The sequence below is a fragment of the Monodelphis domestica genome, chromosome 4 (assembly GCF_027887165.1).
Source record: "Monodelphis domestica isolate mMonDom1 chromosome 4, mMonDom1.pri, whole genome shotgun sequence".
In the NCBI taxonomy this organism is placed as follows: domain Eukaryota; kingdom Metazoa; phylum Chordata; class Mammalia; order Didelphimorphia; family Didelphidae; genus Monodelphis; species Monodelphis domestica.
This window is the reverse complement of record NC_077230.1, coordinates 56,090,979-56,110,694: the sequence shown is the minus strand read 5'-3', so window position 1 is coordinate 56,110,694 and position 19,716 is coordinate 56,090,979. Positions and strand designations below refer to the sequence as shown.

General features: G+C 35.8%; 1 pseudogene; it reads left to right on the top strand.

Annotated features, from left to right (window-relative positions):
* Positions 1–992: 992 nt before the first annotated feature.
* LOC100619772 (eukaryotic translation initiation factor 3 subunit H-like) lies at positions 993–19,172 on the top strand (annotated as a pseudogene).
* The last annotated feature ends 544 nt before the right edge of the window (positions 19,173–19,716 follow it).

Genomic DNA, 19,716 nt, shown 5'->3' with positions numbered 1-19,716 from the left:
TCTCCACAGGAAGTTCCGCCAATCTCAGAGGCTGTTCCCTACCTCTCTTCCTGTGTCTCACAAATCCAATGGTTGGCTCTAGCTTGGCTTAGGACAGCCCAGGTGGGCAGTTAGTTATTTCTGATTAGTCATTGACTAGCGCATGCCCGTGTAGGTGGGTGTGCACAATTTTTGGGTGCTAGACCAAGATGGAGACTTTTAAAATTCACACCACTGTTTAATAAATACTGCATGGGTTAGAATGGATAATGGGAGAGCTAGAAGAGAACTTTAAAGTTATTGAATCTCTTCTTTTTACAGATAAAAAAGCGAGACCTAGAAAAGTGAAATTATTTCTGAAAAAATCACACAGGGAGTCAGTGTCAGACTAGGGCTTACTTTTACTTAAAATGTAAAGGTTATAAATATATATGTACATTTGTGTGATCATCTAGGTGGGTTGAGTTCAAATCCAGCCTCAGAAGCTTATAAAATGAGCTGGACAAGAAAATGACAAACCACTCCAATATCTTTGCCAAGAAAACCCCAAATGAGGTAAGGAAGGATTGGACACAATTAAAAAAAATGACTGAACAACAGCAGTTATCAATCACCCCAAATACAGACAATTACATACATAATGTATGCATACATCGCCTGTCATAAAAAATGTTAAAGTAAATCATACTTATTTGCAATGTCCTCTGCCTATGCTTAAACTGCTGAATTATATAACATCTAGTAACCTCTTTTTCCACACTTATTTGTTAGATCCAGGGATTGTTTCCTCTTGGCAACAGCAAATTCATCATTCTCTAGTTTCCCCAACTCAGAAATTAAGGACTTTTTTTTTTCCACTTTCTCCCTCTTTGCTTGGCAGAATCCTCAATTGAAAACAAACAAGCTGTTAATCAGTGAAAGAAAAAGGAGAGAAAAAAATCTTTAAAAATTGTGTTTAGCCCCATCTGGCCTTAGAAAAACATGGAAATGGGTGATCAAGTACATTCTGTAGGATGGCTGACTTTCAAGGGAAACAATATCTGGATATTTCTGTGTCTAGACCACAGAGGAAAAATGCTTCAATGGTAATTAACCCATTCAAAGCAGAAAATGTCCACATGGCTCTGAGACACATAAAGAGGGAGAGAATTCCAAGAGATTCCTAGCCCTATAAGATGTCCCATTCAGCTGCATGCGAGGGAAGAATCGAGGTGCTGCTTAGCCACTATCTGTATTATTAAAGTAGAATTTTAGTAACCCCAATTCATTTTTAATTGAATTTTTGTTAAGTGTATGAAGGAATGAAATCAGTATGACTTTGAGGCTCAGAGATAGGGAAAAGGATCTTAGAGTGTTCCTATGTGGTCTATTAGACAAGCTAATTCCACCTTCTCCCACATACTGTCACCTTGTTTCTTTTCCCTTGGCAAAACGAATTGAGTTTGTGAGGGTCCCTTTGATTAAGTTAATAACTTAATCCCACATTGTCAGAAAAGCAAATTAGGAGCTGCCACTTTTGAATCTGGGACAAGTTCATTTAATTCATTAATCCCATAAGTATTTATTAAGCACCTATTACAAATCAGGCCCTCTGCTAATACCAGGGCTACAAAGGAAAAAGACAAAACAAAATCCTCAAGTGGGTTACATTTTATTGAGGAAAATAACATAAAATTAAACAAATGCAAAATACATAACAACTGAAATAACTATTCACTCACTCTTGGACCATAAATATCTTCAAAGAAGGCACAAAACAAGAGATATATGCTCACCAGATGTGTTCATTATGTAGGAGATGCAGTAAAGAATTCAAGTTGAAGAGGATTCCTTGTGAATAACAAGGCTTTCAAAATACTCTTTTTTTGAATATCTTATTGTTGTGGCTGCATGAAACTCTAGAGCATTTCAGGGCCTCTTGGAAGAAATCTTGTAGGAGATTGGCCTAGCCATCCACACACAATAAACCATGTGGATGAAGAGCCCTTACTACCCAGATTAGGATATGCATTTGAATGGGTAAGATTATAATTGACAGACATATGATCAATGATATACTAGAAAGAATGGGTTAACATGAGCAAAGACAATGGAGAGATAAAGGGAACAGCTTCTACATGCAGTGTAATAGGAAGATACAAAACTGGAAAAAAGACAATGGGGTTATATTCTGGACATATTTATACAGGGTAAGGAATTTAAGTTTAATTTTGTGGGCAATATATAGATATAGAGCCAAAAAATGGTATAATAAGCTTTTGGAAGTCTGTGACTTCAGGTTAAAAATGAAAATGTGAAAGCTTCTAGTTAAACCTACCTTTACCCATGAATTTCTATGAACAATTCAGAAGAGTTCCATTTGAAACAACATAACCAAAAATAAATGCCATTTAGCTCCTCCATTCCTTAAAGGATAGCAAAAAAAAAAAATCAATGGAAGAACGGATGGCTTTTGATTTTTCTGTAGGTAATTTTGTAAAAAGAACCAAGGCTAGTATCATCAGCCAAATGTTCTAGGGATTGGCCTAAAGCAGTGATGGCCAACCTTTAGAGCTTGGTGTGTCAAAATCTGCCAAAAAGACAAGCCTGACTTGGGTGGTGTGTCACTTTGAGAAAAAAAATCATAATTTTGAGATATTTATAGTTTTAAAAACAAAAATGTATAATTGTAACATATAACTATATTTAATAAACCAAAAACTAATTAACTTACCTGCTTAATGACTTCTTTGCTCATCTGTCAGTCAGTTTCTTTTGTTGATCTTGATGTTATTTAACTTGTGTGGGGTGCCCTGAACTAAGATAAGTGAGGGGGAGAGGGAATTCTTTAACTAATTTGCCTATTAGTGACTTTTTTGTTGCTGAATTTTATTGGCTAAATCTTCAGTTGAATGTTGGTATTTTGACCACTTCAAGTCCAAGCAAGCACAACTAACTTCATCTGTCAATCTGTTTCTTTTGTTGGTTTTGATATTATTTAACACTGAGAATAAGGTCTCAAAAAAGTACGTAGAGAAAAAAATTGTGAGTAAAGCCATTGCTATATTTTCAGGGTGTTAAAAGTGTCTGGTAATCATTTCCAGGCTCTCCTCTGTGGACTGGAGCCCCGCCTGCCCCTCTCTGCCCCTCCCCAGCCGCCTGGCAGGGTGCTGCCCGCTGCTTGCCCCCTGCCCCTGCAGCCAGTGTGTGGAGCAGCCCTCTCCCCCCCCCCCCATGGCCCTGGCTGAAGCTTTGGGCGTGCAGCTACCCAGGAGGCTCCTAGCCTCACATGCAGCTTCATGTCATCTAAAATGGTTATGCATGTCAGTGCTGTCATGAGCCTAAAGCTTACATGGTCTGGTGATAGTTGATTCTAGGGACTAAGACATAAAGTCTTGAAACTCTTGTTGCACAAGGAAATGAATATGATCAGTGCAACTGGAGTCTGAGGATGTCCTAGGAGACTGTCCAGAAAAAAACCCAGCCACTTCCCATACAGTTGTTCTATGGGTAAAGGTCTGAACAAAACTCCAAGTTAACTGCACAAGGAATTTGGCTTATATCAGTATGAATGGAGGTTGGGGACTGGAGATGCCCTAGAACATCAATATAATTAGTCTTCATTATAATACTATAGATTTAATTTTTTTAAACCCTTAACTTCTGCCTTAGAATCAATACTGTGCATTGGTTTTAAGGCAGAAGAGCAGTAATGACTAGGCAATGGGGGTTAAGTGACTTGCCCAGGGTCACACAGCTAGGATGTGTCTGAGACCAGATTTGAACCCAGGATCTCCCTTCTCTAGGCCTGGTTCTCAATCCACTGAGCCACCCAGTTGTCTCCCTATAGATTTTATTTTATGCATTTAAAATACCGTGCTGAAGGATGGTCCATAAGCCACCAGATTTCTAAAGAAGTCCTTAGATTCAACACTCTGATCTAAAAAGAACAAGATAAAGCCAGTGTGGTCTGAGTAGATTTGCTTTAGAGTCCAAGTTCTAAAGCCATGGACTTTTGTTAGAGGAGAGAACAAGGAAAAAGGCGACAAACTCTACCAAGGTTGAAAGCAACTACATTAGGCAGGGTTTGGTCCCCATGCATCATTCAGCTCTAATTCCTAACCTACGAGTGGGTTCCCAGATCATATTTTCTGTCTTCAAAACAGTCTTCTGCTCAGACACCAGAGGATTTATACTTCTGGCCTGAAGAGTGGGAGAGACCTAGCTCTGAAGCAACATCATTCCATTTTGAGACTAGCAGGAGGCAATCTAGTCCCATTCAAAAGCGATAAAAGGGTCAGATAGTCTTGGCACAAGGTCCTAATCTATGAGCTGAAGTTTTGAGATGAACAAATAGAAAAGAAAGGAATAAAACAGAAAACTTGAATGATGAAGAATGAATTTTTTTTTTTAAACCCTTACCTTCTGTCTTGGAGTCAATACTGTGTATTGGCTTCAAGGCAGAAGAGTGGTAAGGGCTAGGCAATGGGGGTCAAGTGACTTGCCCAGGGTCACACAGCTGGGAAGTGTCTGAGGCCAGATTTGAACCTAGGACCTCCCGTCTCCAGGTCTGACTCTCAATCCACTGAGCCACCCAGCTGCCCCCATGTAGAATGAATTTTGAGATAAAAATGTGAGAGGAAAAAAATAACTGAAATAGTTACAAGTGGAAGTTTACAAAAAAAAAAAAAAAGAATGAATTGAACACAATGAATGGAACAAATGAAGAAAGAGCTATAATAAAATAAAAAGAAAATGAGAACACTTGTAAAGAGAATAAACAGAAGAAAGAACCTAAAATGGACAAGTTAAACAAGTACATGACATCCTGAAGACTAGAATGGAGCAAACAGAATTCACTAAGGTGTTAAGAATATTACAACAAAGGGGCAGCTGGGTAGCTCAGTGGATTGAGAGCCAGGTCTAGAGACGGGAGGTCCAAGGTTCAAATCTGGCCTCAGACACTTCCCAGCTGTGTGACCCTGGTCAAGTCACTTGACCCCCATTGCCTAGCCCTTACCACTCTTACGCTTTGGAACCAGTGCATAGGATTGATTCCAAGATGGAAGGTAAGGGTTTATTAAAAAAAAAAAGAATATTACAACAAATTCAGAAGACCAAGCTATTATCAGAACAAATTGGGTATCTATTATGCAAAACAACTGATCTGGAATATAGGGTGAGGTGTACTAATTAAAAGAATCACTGGTTTCCCAGAAAATAATGACTAAACAAACAAACAAAAAAGAAATCATGGATACCATATTTCTTTTTCTGGTTTAAAATTTTTAGTATTTTTAAAGTTATATTTTTATTATCATTCAAAACACATTTCCATATTTGTCATTGTTATACAAGCACACTCATACAAAACCCAAACTCCAAAATAAAACCATAAATACATTGACTTGAAAGATAGCATGCTTCCATCCACATCCATTCCACTCCAACAGTTCTTTCTCTAGAGGTGGATAGCATTCTTCATCATAAATCTTTTGGGATTGTCCCAGATCATTGTATTTCTAAGAGTAGCCAAGTTTTAACAGTTGATTATCCTATGGTATTGCTATTATTGTGTATAATGTTTTCCCACTTCTGCTTATTTCTTTCTGTATCAGTGCATGCAAATCTTTCTTGCTTTTTCTGAAACCATCTTGCTTATCATTTCTTATACCACTATATATTACCAACATGTAACACAATTTGTTCAGCTATTCTCCAATTTCTGAATATCCCCTCAATTTCAAATCCTTTGCCACCACAAAAAGAGCAACTATAAATATTTTTGTACAAGTAGGTTCTTCCATCCTCCCCTTTTTTTACTTTTTTTGGAATATTGATGTAATAGTGGTATTACTGGATCAAAGCATATGCACAGTTTTATAGCCTTTGGGGCATAGTTCCAAATAGCTTTCCAGAATGCTTGGATTAATTCACAACTCTACCAACAATATATTAGTGTCACAATTTTGTCACATCTCCTCCAACACTTATCACTTTCTTTTACTGTCATAGTGGCCAATCTGTTAGTGTGAGGTAGTCTCTCAGAGTTGTTTTAATTTGTATTTCTCTAATCAGGAGTGATTTAGAATATTTTTTCATATGATACCTTTGATTTCTTCATCTGAAAAATTGCTTGCTTATGTCCTTTGATTATGTATCAATTGGGGAATGGCTTGTAATCTTAAATATTTGACTTAGTTCTCTACAGATTTGAGAAATTAGACCTTTATCAGAAAAACTCGTTCTAAAAAATTTCCCCCATTTGTTATTTCCCTTCTAATCTTGGTTATAGTGTTTTGTTTGTACAACACCTTTTTAATTTAATATAATCAAAATTATTTATCTTACATCTTCTAATGTCTCTATCTCTTTTTTGTCATAAATTCTTCCCTTCTTCAAAAATCTGCCAGATGCACTATTCTATGTTCTCCTAATTCAGGTATGGTATCATTCGTTATATTTAAATCATATACTCATTTTGACCTTATCTATGTATAGGATGTGAGATTATTGGTCTGTACCTACTTTCTTCCATGCTATTTTCCTATCTTCCCAGCTGTTTTTGTTAAATAGTGAGTCATCTCCTTGTTAGAATATTATTTAAATTGTGTGTATATATATATGTGTGTGTGTGTGTGTGTGTGTGTGTGTGTGTATGTGTGTGTGTGTGTGTATATATATATATATATATATATATATATATTAATGACATTAGCCTATAATTCTCTTTCACTGTTTTTGCTCTTCACAGCTTAGGTAACAGTACCATATTTGTGTCACAAAAATAATTTGTTGGGATTACTTCTCTGCTTATTTCCCCTAAAAGTTTATATAGTATTGGAATTCATTGTTCTTTAAATGTTTGATAGAATTCACTTGTGAATCCATTTGGCCCTGGAGATTTTTTCATAGGGAGTTCATTGATGTTTGTTCCATTTCTTTTTTAGAGATGGGATTATTTAAGTATATTATTTTCTCTTTTGTTAATTTGGGCAATTTATACTCTTGTAAATAATCTATCATTTTACTTTGATTTTCACAATTATTGGCATATAATTGGGCAAAAAAAAAACCAACGGTTGCTTTAATTTCCTTTTCATTGGTGGTGAGTTCACCCTTTGCATTTTTGATATTGATTACTTGATTTTCTTCTTTCTTTTTAAAAATAATTTTATTCTTTGATACATCTCTGTTTTTATCATTAGATTACTTAGTTTCTAATTAATTTTTTATCTGTCTTTATGTGGGCCCTTATTGATTGTAATTTTTATTGTATGATCTAAAAAAACACTTTTTTATTTCTGCTTTTCTGCATCTGGTTGTGAAGTTTTTATGTTCCAATACATGGTCAATTTTTGTGTAGGAGCCATGTATTGCTAAAAAGAAGGTATATTCTTTTCTACTCCCATTAAATTTTCTCTAGAGCTCTATTAGTTCTAACTTAAAAAAATTAATTAAATTCTTTTACTTCTTTCTTATTTTTTTTTAGTTTGATTTATCTAGATCTGAAAGGGGAAAGTTGAAGTCCCCTACCAGAATAGCTTTATTATCTATTTCTTCCTAAAGCTCATCTAATTTTTCTTTTAAAAACTTGGAGGCTATACCATTTGGCACATATATGTTTTGTATTGATATTACTTCATTGTCTATAGTAACTTTTAGCAAGATGTAATTTCCTTTGTGATCTCTTTTAATTAGCTCTATTTTTACTTTAGCTATGTCTGAGGTCATGTTTGCTACTCCTGATTTTTTTGCTTTAGCTGAAACACAATAAATTCTGCTCCAGTCCCTTACCTTTACTCTGTGTGTGTCTCCTTGACTCAAATTATTTCTTCTAAACAACATATGGTAGGATTCTAGTTTCTAATCCACTCTGCCATCTACTTTCATTTTATGGGTAAGTTCATCCCATTCACATTTATAATTATGATTACCAACTGTGTATTCTCCTTCATCTTATTTTCTCCTTTTGCTCCTGCTCTATTCTCTTTTACTTGGTACTTCCTCTCAGATATTTTGCTTTTAATCACTACCTTCTACTTTATCCATTATAATTATCCACACTCCCTTGTCTTATTCTCCCCCTACTAATCTATAGGGTAAGATAGGATTTTAAACTTGAATGAATATGGATGTTATTCCCTCTCTGAGCCAATTATCAGAGAAAGTTTTAAGCATTGCCTGTCACTACCCTCAATCTCCCTTCCACTGTAAGAGTTTTTCATGCCTTTTTAGGTGAGATAATTTACCCTATTTCACCTCTCTTTCATTTTCTCTCAACATAATTTCTTTTTCAATCCTTGATTTTTTTTCATATCATATTGTCCTAATCACCTTACTCCCACACCCTCTGGCTATGTATCTTCCTTCTAACTACTTCTAATACTGACAAAAAATATTTTAAAATTACAAACATCATCTTTTCATGTAGGAATATATAGTTTGACCTTACTGAATCTCTTAAAATTTTTTGGGCTTACTTACTTTTTTAAGATTCTCTGGGTCTAGAGAGGAGAAGACCTAGATTCAAATCTGACCTCACTTCCTAGCTGTGTGACCCTGAACAAGTCACTTGATCTCTATTGCCTAGCCCTTACCACTTTTCTGCCTTGCAAGAAACACATAGTATTGATTCTAAGACAGAAGGTACAGGTTTAAAAAAGGAAATGATGCAAATCTACCCTGAATTGGAGGCTCTTTTAGTAGAGGGGGAAAGTGTATATAATAAAACTGCCTGTAGGTCAAATCAAGAAGACTTAGCAACTAATTAGATATTGGGGGGGGGGGCAAGGAAGAGGAAGGAGTCAAGAATGAATCTAAGGTTCTAAACCTAGGTTATGGGAAGGATGGAGGTGCTCATGAAAGAAACAGGAACTCCTGGAGGAGGGATGCATTTGTATAGAATTTATATGTACCTATGAGAAACATTTTTCATTAGTAACAGGGTCTTAAACAAGAATACATTATATCTAGTTTTTCAGTTGTCTAAATTTACATATATTTGCCTTTTAAAACTACTTGCAGACTTTTCCTATCATACCTAAAATCAGTTCTTAAAGATTAAAGGCTGAAAAATGCTGGAGGACTTTATGCAAAGTCTGCATGTGCAGTTGGAGATGCCCTTTTAAAGAGACTGATAAGTTAATGCAAAAGAATGATTATTTCTGATGACTGAATAATACCTTTTTGTCTCATTGGAACTCTTCCATCAAGCTTTAGACTTTTGACTGTTGCAGAAATGTGGACTGCTGATAAACAAAAGCAAGAGACCAGTCTAGTGCTCTTAGAAGACAGAGGCTTAGGCCCCATTTATAATTTTAAAAGAAACATCAGCAGTTAACAACAGACCTCAAATAATGGCTACAGTGATAATTAAATAATAAAGTAGGAAGTACCATTGTCCACAAAAATTGTCTCATTAGTAATCAGTCAACAATGCTGCTATATTAGAATTTTAGAGGGAAAGGAAGGGAAGGGAATAAACATTTTTATAGTGTCTACATCATTTAGTGCTTACTTCAACTACTGAGCTAGAATGTTTTTCAAGTTCATAATAATAAAAGGGAAAATTCATAAAAACAAAAAAGGAAACATGCTGTTAATTTTTTTATGTACAGTCCAACAGTTTACTTAGTGTGGGATAAGATTTTTTGTGACTGAATTTTGCATTTTCTTATCTTTTTCATTATAAAAGCTTTATTTGTCTTTTGCATTTTCTCTTAAAGCTATTTTCCTCCAATCTTTCTTCAGCAAATTACCTTTGTAAACCTTAAAATTTCTTAGACTTATGAATGTTGGAAATTTCACCATTGGGAAATTTCATACTCGGAAAAAATTTCCTACTGATAGTAAGAGCTCTATTGGAATGTGAAACCCCTTGGCATGGGAGGATCCTTCTCCTCCCTACTTAAGACTACTTTAGGACAGAAACCTTTTGCTAAACAATGGAAAGGGCTTTGACCTATGCTTAAGCATAGAACAGGAATTTCTTTGAGTCATGATTGATTTTAGAATTGATACAATAGAGATACTTGGAATGACAGAACCAGGTCTTGGAAAATACAATCTCCACCATACTTAGAGTAATGGGATTTAGGAAGGGCTGCAGCAAGATCAAGATTTAATTATTTGAGAATATGACCTTCAACAGACATGTGCAAAGCCACAGACCTCTGGACGGTCCTGGGTTAAACTAGAGCCACCATTGGCACAGGGGAGACATCGACAGTGATTGGTAGATGTGAGAACTGAGGGGAGGGGACTTAGATGGTTTCCTTAAAGATAGCGGGGTCTGAAGAGGAGGGGAGTTTTTTGCTCTGGGAGGTTTTGCTCTGAAGGAGGCTGAGAGGAGAGAGGTCCTGGAGGGAGAGCTCCTGGAGAGGTCTTGAAGGAGGCTGTGGAAGGAGAACTCAGGAGGAGTCAGGAGGAGAAGGCTCTGGAAACATTTCTTGAAAGGAGGCTCTCTTGAAGGTGGAGCCTGAGGTTGGCATGAGAAGCCTTACCTAGAGAGATCTTGGGTGAGTGATAAAACCAACTGACTGATTTATTCATTCTTATTCCTTTCTTACTTTCTTTTTCTATTGATTAATTAGTGTATTATAAATTAAATTTCTCTATAAAACCCAGTTGGCTTGGGCATATTCATAAATTGGGAATATATTCCCTGGCGCCCATCTTATATTTATATAAAACCAAGACACAGTAGAAAACATATTTCAGCAGTCATAATTGATATATATATTTCCCTTGCTCCCAAACATTTTAATTATCACACCTTCCATCTTTGAATCAATGTAGTAAAGGTTAGGCAATGGGTATTAAGTGACTTTTCCATTGGTACACATCTAGGAAGTGTCTGAAATTGGGTTGGGACCCAAGATCTCCTGTCTCCAGGCCTGATTCTCTATCCACTGAGCCACCTAGTTGCTCCAGCGGGTCATTATTAATATCAGTGAATAAAGGCAAGAGTTCCTATGGTGGAAATATTAAAAAATAGAATTATGGGATGCATATCTAGTAAACATAGATCTGGGAAAGTAGGCATTTTAAGTAAAGGGTAGACCAAGTCATAAGCAGTGGAAAAAAGTAGAGCTGATTTTACATTTCATTTTTGTCCCTATACTTCAAGGACTGACAATTTCATCCATGGGAGTGCTCTCACATTGCAGAATGTGACCCCTTTTACATTTTAGCACAGTCTTCATGATTTTTTATGGCAAAAAAGGTTCTTTTTTGTAGCTAACTTTATGATTATGAGCAGTCACATTTCCCTAATAAAAATAAGATCCTATGCTACCCACAAAATTATTGTACTATGAATAATGTATGGGTAATCACTATTGGGTCTGTGTCCCAAAAAGATCAAAGAAAATGGAAAAAAAAGGCCTACATGTACAAACATTTCCAGCAGTTCTTTTGGTGGTGAAAAAGAAAAGGAACTGGAGGGGACACTCATCAATTAGGGAATGACTAAGCAAGTTGTAATATATGACTGATGGAATTCTATTGCAACAAAAGAAATAATGAGGAATATGGTTTCAGAAAAATATAAGAAGACCTATAGGAATTAATGCAGAGTGAAGTGAGCAGAGTCAGAAAATCATCATACACAATAACAACAATTTTGTATTAATACTCATCTGTGTTGCTCGGATCAATATAGGGATCCATGACAGTTCCAAAGGACTCATCATGAAAATCGCTATCCACTTGATGAACTCTGAATGCAAGTTCAATTATATTTTTTCATTTTATTTATTTTTCTTGTTTTGTGTTTCACAATGTACCTAATCCAGAAATATGTTTTGTACAATATCACATGTATGATTGAGACCATATTGCTAGCCTTCTCAGTAGTCAGAGACAGGGCTAGAGATAGAGAATTTGGAACTCTAAAGTTTTTTTAAAGAATGTAAGAAATAAATGCATAATGCATTTTTAAACTTTCCATGAAAATAACATGTGGGTAATTAACTTTGTAAACTTATGTGGTAAAGAACCTTCTCACTCCTTTATGTAAAAATGTGTGCATTTATGTACACAATCAATTTTTATGTTCATGATTGAGTAACACCCAAATTTTATTTGCAGGGTATTTTGGAGCTTGGAACTCTTGCCTTTATACAATCATTGTTCTTAAAAAGGACCCACTTCCCAGGGTCACCCATAAAAGCTTATTTAATCTGCAATAAATCTGAAGTAAAGGTACAGTCATATTAATTTCTTACATTTGTAAAATTTTAAATTTTGCAAAACACTTCACACACACAATACATAATTTTACCTGATCTTCACAACGACCCTGTGAGAAAGGTGCTATTATTATCATTTCAATATTGACGTTGAGAAAAGAGAAGTTAAGTGACTTGTCCAGGCTCATCTAGTTAATCAATGAATGATTTTGGATTCAAACCCAAGTCTTTCTAACTCCAGTGTTCTGTATATTACCTCAAGCTACCTTTTGGGTAGGAAGAACCTTTGCTTGATAGTAAATTAGTCACTTCTTAGCTACATAAGCTTAGGGGCATGATTCTTAAATCACCCAGTGTCTCAGTTTTCACATATGAAAAATGGAGATAATACCATTAAAACAATTACCCCAAAGCGAACAAGCATTTATTAAACCTCTATTGTATTCCAGGTACTATGGTAAGGACTTTCAAATATTCTCATTATTATCCCAACTTTATAGTTGAGGAAACTGAGGCTATGTGACTTGTTGAGGGTCACATAATTAGCATATGTCTGAGGCTAGATTTGAACCCGGGTCTTCTCTGACCCCAAATTAAGCACTTGATCCACTGTGACATCTTGCTGCCTCTAGCTACCTAAGTTGGCAGTACCACATTTCCCCCTTGGGAAAACATTGACCCTAACATAAGACCTTTCTCATCTTTGGATACCATCCCCAAAGAATTACTTTGTAATTTTGCATATATTTATTTTGTATCCGGCTATATACATTCACATATTGTTTCCCTATACGGAATGTAAGTTGTTTTGGTAAATTCATTTCTGTTTTTGTAATCCCAGATACTTGTGAAATCCTTGCCACATAGCATGGAAACAAAATAAATGTCTGTTGATTGATTGATTGGTTGATTGGAGGCAATGGTTTTCTAGGCAGAGGCACAAAGCAATGGAAAGTCAGTGAACAGGAGAAGGTATAGACTCTTGGGCATTGGTAATTTTTTGATTATCTATATCTGCCTTAAAGGACAAAAAGAAGAAATCATGTTTAGTCAAATATTGTTTACATTTTCTGAATTGAGAAACTCCCATGACCAACTATAAATATGGACCATTTGTATGATGAGTTCTTATTATACTTATGAATATATACAAGACACATATGATTCTTATTTGAGTGCATTTATATTTTTTGTACATAAGTCAAGAACTGCCTATAAATAAATATGGAATGGATAACAAATATTTGATGGGTTGATTGAGAAGATTCTGAAGTAGAAAGAAAAATTGGAACAGAAAGAAAAAATAGGAAACTGATAGCCAAGAATGGATGATTCATAAAACAGATTCTTAACTGAAGTAAAAATGGTGTTGCCTGAGGCACAGAATAATCATTGAGGGGAACAGAATCAGGGATAGAGACTGACCAGGAAAACTGAACAAAGGAAATGGACAGAAGGCAGAAAGTTGATAGCAGAGGGACTGTATGTAGGCCCAAGAAAAGCAAGCTATTTTTGAACACAAAAATTTTACATTTCAAGATTACTCTCATCCATACTCTTCAAACACACACACACACACACACACACACACACACACACACACACACACACGCCAAAACCCGAATAAAACTCATTCTAAAGAAAATAATAGTGGATGAAATCAACAGTCAACCTATTAAATAAAGCCAGTAAACACCAAGGTTTTATTTGTATTCTTAAATATCATCTGGCCATAGATCTTTGAACAAATATGTTTGAATCAAAGTTTGGCTCCCACTGATTTTAACTCCTAAGTCATATCCAATGTACCAAAAATCAGACTGTAGTTGAACAAAGCCAACCTATCCAAATATGATTTATAACATCTGATCCAAAATAACAAACTGAGAAGCAAAACCCTTTAAAATCTCAGTTAGACTAAGAGACTTGAAATGTGACTTCTTGTCTTTACTTATCATTCCAAAAGCAATTATTCCTTAGTGGAAAATTCACCATACCCCTCCCCTTCCAATTTTGAGTTCAGATTCTCTCAGTCTGGTGTATTACTTCAGCATTGCATTCCCTTGGAAACAAAAGACCTTTTCATTTTTCCCAACTGCCCCTTAACTTCCCCTTTCTGGAATTGAGAATAAAACACCTCCAATTCCCATAGTGCAGAGATATTGTGTGAATGTATAATCATGTTTTTATGCCACACTGTTAGTGAAAGGACATTTAATCCATGACAGTGACATTTTGGTACAAGAGAAAGATATTTCTCTATAGTCTACCCAATATGTTCTTTTTTGCACAAGGAATTGAAGATCAAAAAGTCATAGAACTTCAGAATTAGAAATGACTTCAGAAGTCATCTAGTCTATAAAAATGTAGATTTTGAACCTCCCAGACTTCAATCCCCAGAAGTCCTTGGTATTTCCCAGAATTCCCTATAATCTCACCTGAGTCCCCAGGTTGGCGAGATCACAATTGGTATTTAACTGGCAGTAACACCTCCCTCGCTCTCCTCTCCTCCATTGCAATGATGTAGAAAATGTAGTGGTAAGCTAAGTGCGGGGATTTGGAAAGGGCTAATCAGCCATGGGCACGTGTTTGGTTTTTTTGTTTTTTTGTATCTTCTTTATTCCTTGATTTCTAAGAATTCTTAATAAACCTCACAAAATATAATATTTTTATTAGTAGATAATAATTTAATTTTTATAAATCCAACCTAACTCCCATCCCTCAAGAATACCCACTACAATATACTGGATAGATGGTCATCTAGCTTCTTCTGGAAGGCCTCCAATGGGAGGGAGGTATATCTGCTACCTGCTCAATCAGCCCATCCCATGCATGGACAGCTAACCCTATTTGTTAAGCAATCTTTCCTGTTAATAAGGCTATGTTCATTTCTTGGCAAAGCTGGTTGGTATAGTGTAGGTATCCTCTGCATACATGGCTAGGGAGACCCTTCAATGTAGCATCTGCCTGCCATAGCCTGGCAGTATAATACAACCTAGAACCTTAACAATCTGCCCTTCTCTTCACAGGTGGGCAATCAGAAAACAAACATTACAACCTTTGGGCAGTGGTGGACAGCAAACCTTCAAATGACAAAGAGCCATTGTTTCCTCTATTGGCCTACTGAATGCTTTCCCTCACCCCAGTTGCAAGATTTTGAATTATTTTTATTGTTCTTGTACTAGATTTACAGAAATCTTTTCCTCCTCTTGAATTTTGCCCTCCCTGACTTTTCTGCCTCCAGCTTCTCAGTAGCACAATGGAGAATGGCTGATGTTCCAGTCCTGGTTTTGCCCTTCATCTCTACTTTCTCCCTCACTTCCCCTTGTGATCTTGACTCCTATTCCCAAACCTCCACTTAGACTGCTCTCTCAGGAATAAATTCCCTTATCAATAAACTCTTCGTTGCCTAATCCATGGGCATTTTGTTCATGCCTCAGATTTCTTGACCTCTTTGCACCCTTTAGTGCTCTCTGTCAGCTTTGCTTCCTGGATACATTTCCTCTCTTAGATTCAGAGACATCACACTGTCCCAGCTTTCCTGCTTCGTAAATTAACTTTTGTCTCTTTATCTCACTTGTCGTTTTCCAAACTCTATCTTGTAGGAGTTTCTCAAAACATTCCTCTCTTCTCTCTCTTCATTTCCTTTCTTATTAACCTTCTCAACAGATCATCCTTAAACACGTCAGACTATATCACTTCCCCTTTTACTAAATAAATTCTCTATTACTCTAAGATCAAATATCAAATCCTCCCTTTGGCTTTTGAAACATTTTATAACCTGGTCCCTTTCTATCGTTTCAGTCTTCCTTTACTCCCCTCCACAAACTCTGCAATCCAATTACATGAATGAACCCCTTTGATGTTTCTAGCACACAGGAATTCATCTGCCAAACCCATGCGTTTTTACTTATTGTCCCCTATGCTTTACATTGTCTCCCTCCCTGTTCCCTGGCTTCCGTGGCCAAAATATCATCTACTAAAAGAAGAATTTCCTTAGTGCTCATATTTATTTTATTTCTGGGATTGTCTACAACTTGTCACATCTATCCCTTCTTTGTACATAATTGTATATCACTTTTTCCATCAAAATCTAAGCTCTTTGAGGGTGGGACTGTTTTTGCCTTCTTTTGAATTCCCAGTCTTAGCACAATGCCTAACTTATAGTAGGCACAGAAATGCTTGTTGAAAATATATTACATTATAAGCTTGTCCTAGATTGTAAGCTGTATGAGGATAGCTATACCTAAACTCAATAGCTCCTAATATATTGCTCTTCTGCAAAATGTAAGTCTACTACAAGTGATTATTGATCTGTTGGCAATTTGATTCATTTACACAGTTTTGGCTAACATCATTACATAAACAACTTGAAAATCTATATATAATTGTGTATGCCTGTACACGCTACAAATCAGTATCTTTTTTTTCCTATCCATATTCTCTTTCTTTATGGACTCAGCCATCACTTGTATATAGATATCTACTAAATATTTATCCCCAGTTCATTTCTCTCCCTATTTCTAGTCTCATGCCACAAAATTGCTGTTTAATATAAAATGACATCTCAAATTCAACAAGTTGAAAACAGAATTCATTATCTCACTCCTCTCATCTCCCAAACTCACCTTTTTTCCTTTTAAAGATTATATATATATATATATATTTCAATCAGCAAAATCTCCTTTTACACACCCCTATCACAATCTCTTGAGAGTTAGAGAAAAAAGACAACTTTTTACAAGCATGTATAATCAATCAAAACACATTTCCACATTGTCAGAAAATTTTATTGGCTCATTCTGTACTGAGTTCTTTGCTTGTTTATCAGGAGATGGGTAGCATCTTTTATTATTAGTACTCTGGAATCATAGTTGGTCATTTATCTGATAAGAGTTACTAATTCTTTCAAAGTTGTATGCATTTACCTTATTTCTGTGACTTTATAAATTATTCTCCTTGTTCTAGTCAGTTCATTCTATATTGATTCATGTAAATCTTCTTCTGAAACCATCTCTGATTAAACATCACTGATGTTTAACTTTTTATGTTTCTCTTAACTCCTCTGTTTGAATTTCAGAGTTCCTACATGTCTCTGATCTTTTCACTAGGAATGTTTAAAAGTCCTCTCGATTTGATTAGAGACCCATTTGTCCCTCTGTATTATTATACTCAGTTTTGCTAGGGAAGTTATTTTCAACTGTAAGCCCATAACTCTTGCCTTCTGGAATATTATATTCTTAATTTCTTTGTTACTTTATAGTGGTGGCTACTAAATCACATATGATGCTTACATTGATTACTTGGTACTTGAATTCTTTCTTTCTGATTACTTGCAGTTTTTTCCCTCCTTTGACCTGGAAACTCTGGATTTTGCCTTTGGTGTTCAAAGGAGTTTTCATTTTGGGGTTCCAAGAGGCAACCAATGGGTTCTTTCTATTTCTACTTTGCCCTCTTATTTTAAGAGATTTGAGCAATTTTCTTTAAAATTTCTTGAAATATGATGTCTAGGATCTCTTTTTGGTAATGGCTCCTAGAAAGTCCAGTGATTCTTAAATTTCTTCTCCTCAATCTATTTTACAAACCAGTTATTTTTTTTTTAAACCCTTACCTTCTGTCTTGGAATCAATATTGTGTATTGGCTCCAAGGCAGAAGAGTGGTAAGGGCTAGGCAATGGGAGTCAAGTGACTTGCCCAGGGTCACACAGCTGGGAAGTGTCTGAGGCCAGATTTGAACCTAGGACTTCCTGTCTCTAGGCCTAGCTCTCAATCCACTGAGCTACCCAGCTGCCCCCTCAAACCAGTTATTTTTAAATGAAATACAATAAATTTTCTTATATATTTTTCATATCTTCATTGGGGTTTTTGTTGCCAATGGAGTCATTGGCTTCTCTTTGGTCAATTCAAACTTTTAAGGGGTTTTTGTTCCTTGGGAGGTTTTGTACCTCTTATACCAAGTTCTCAATTCCTTTTCCAATTCTTTCTTTTATTGTTCTCATTCCATTTCCATTTTTTCCCTTCAAAGGCTTTCATTTCATTTGTTAAAAAAATTAAACTCTTGTTTCATTTCATCTAGAAATCCTAGTTGAGTTTGTGCTCTGATTATGTTTACCTCTAAGGCGTTACTTGTACATATTTTGGAGTCATTCTCTTCTTTTTGGATATGTGTCTTGAGTACTACTGGAATAGTTTATTGTGGTAGGATTCATTTTTTATTTGCTCATTCAAAAAAACTTTTTTTACTTCAGACTTGATGTTAGGTGTGGGTTTTGCTATCCTTATTGCCAAGATTAAAATATCAGATGGAAATGACACACAGTCTTCGTCATGTAAATATTGATCATCTTCATGTTGATCCCATAAAAACTATTCAAGGGTCTCTATCATTGAAGGCATATAGGCTAACTCCTAAGCTGATGGAAGTTTGTAAAGAGAAAGATTTTTCTCCAGAAGCATTGAAAAAGGCAAATATCACTTTTGAGCACATGTTTGAAGAAGTGCAGATTATAATTAAAAATTCACATTTGATCAATGTACTAATGTGGGAACTAGAAAAGAAATCAGCTGTGGCAGATAAACATGAATTGCTCAGTCTAGCCAGCAATAATCACCTGGGAAAGAGTCTGCAATTATTGATGGACAGAGTGGATGAAATGAGTCAGGATATAGTTAAATATAACACCTATATGAGAAACACTAGTAAATAGCAGCAACAGAAACATCAGTATCAGCAGTGGCATCAGCAGGAGAATCAGCAGCTCCAGAGCTGAGGAGAACCACCTCTTCCTGAAGAAGACATGTCCAAACTCTTCAAACCTCTTCAGCCACCAGCTAGGATGGATTCACTGCTTATTGCAGGCCAAATTAATACTTACTGCCAGAACATCAAAGAATTCACTGCACAGAATTTGGGCAAACTCTTCATGGCTCAAGCTCTTCAAGAATATAACAACTAGAAAGAAGAAACCCATGACATCTGGTAGGATTAGTTGTTTCCAGATAAGGTGCTGATATGTGCCATGAGATCACCTGCGGACAGCTCTTTGAAGAAATAGAATAAGAAATAGAATTTTCTTAATGAAAATGACAAAAAAATTAAAATTTTCTCTGCTAAAAGAATTATATTTTTATGAGGTTTGTTAAGATTAAGAAAGAAAGAAAATACAAAATAAGAAAGCACATGTCTAGAGGGCTGAAAGCCCATTGAATTTCACTTACTCTTCATCTTGAGAGACACGTGTGCTTAGAAGGGGAAGCAGGGAGAGGCATGAAGTAGGCGGAGAGTCAGTTTAAATACAAATTGTGTTCTCACACTGAGGTGAGGACGCAGGGTGATATTATAGGGAATTCTTGGAACTACCAAGGATTTCTTGGAATTGAATTCTGGGGTTCAAATCTCCATTTTACATTATGAAATAAAAATCTATCCTGTTAGTGCTTTCGTGGAGGTATTGAGTGCTGTGTTATTCAAAGGTCTAAGGATCAATTTGAGGACAGTAAACTTTCAGTGCTCTCAAAATGCTCAGATCAACTGCTAAGTCATTATCTGAATTCTATAAGTTTT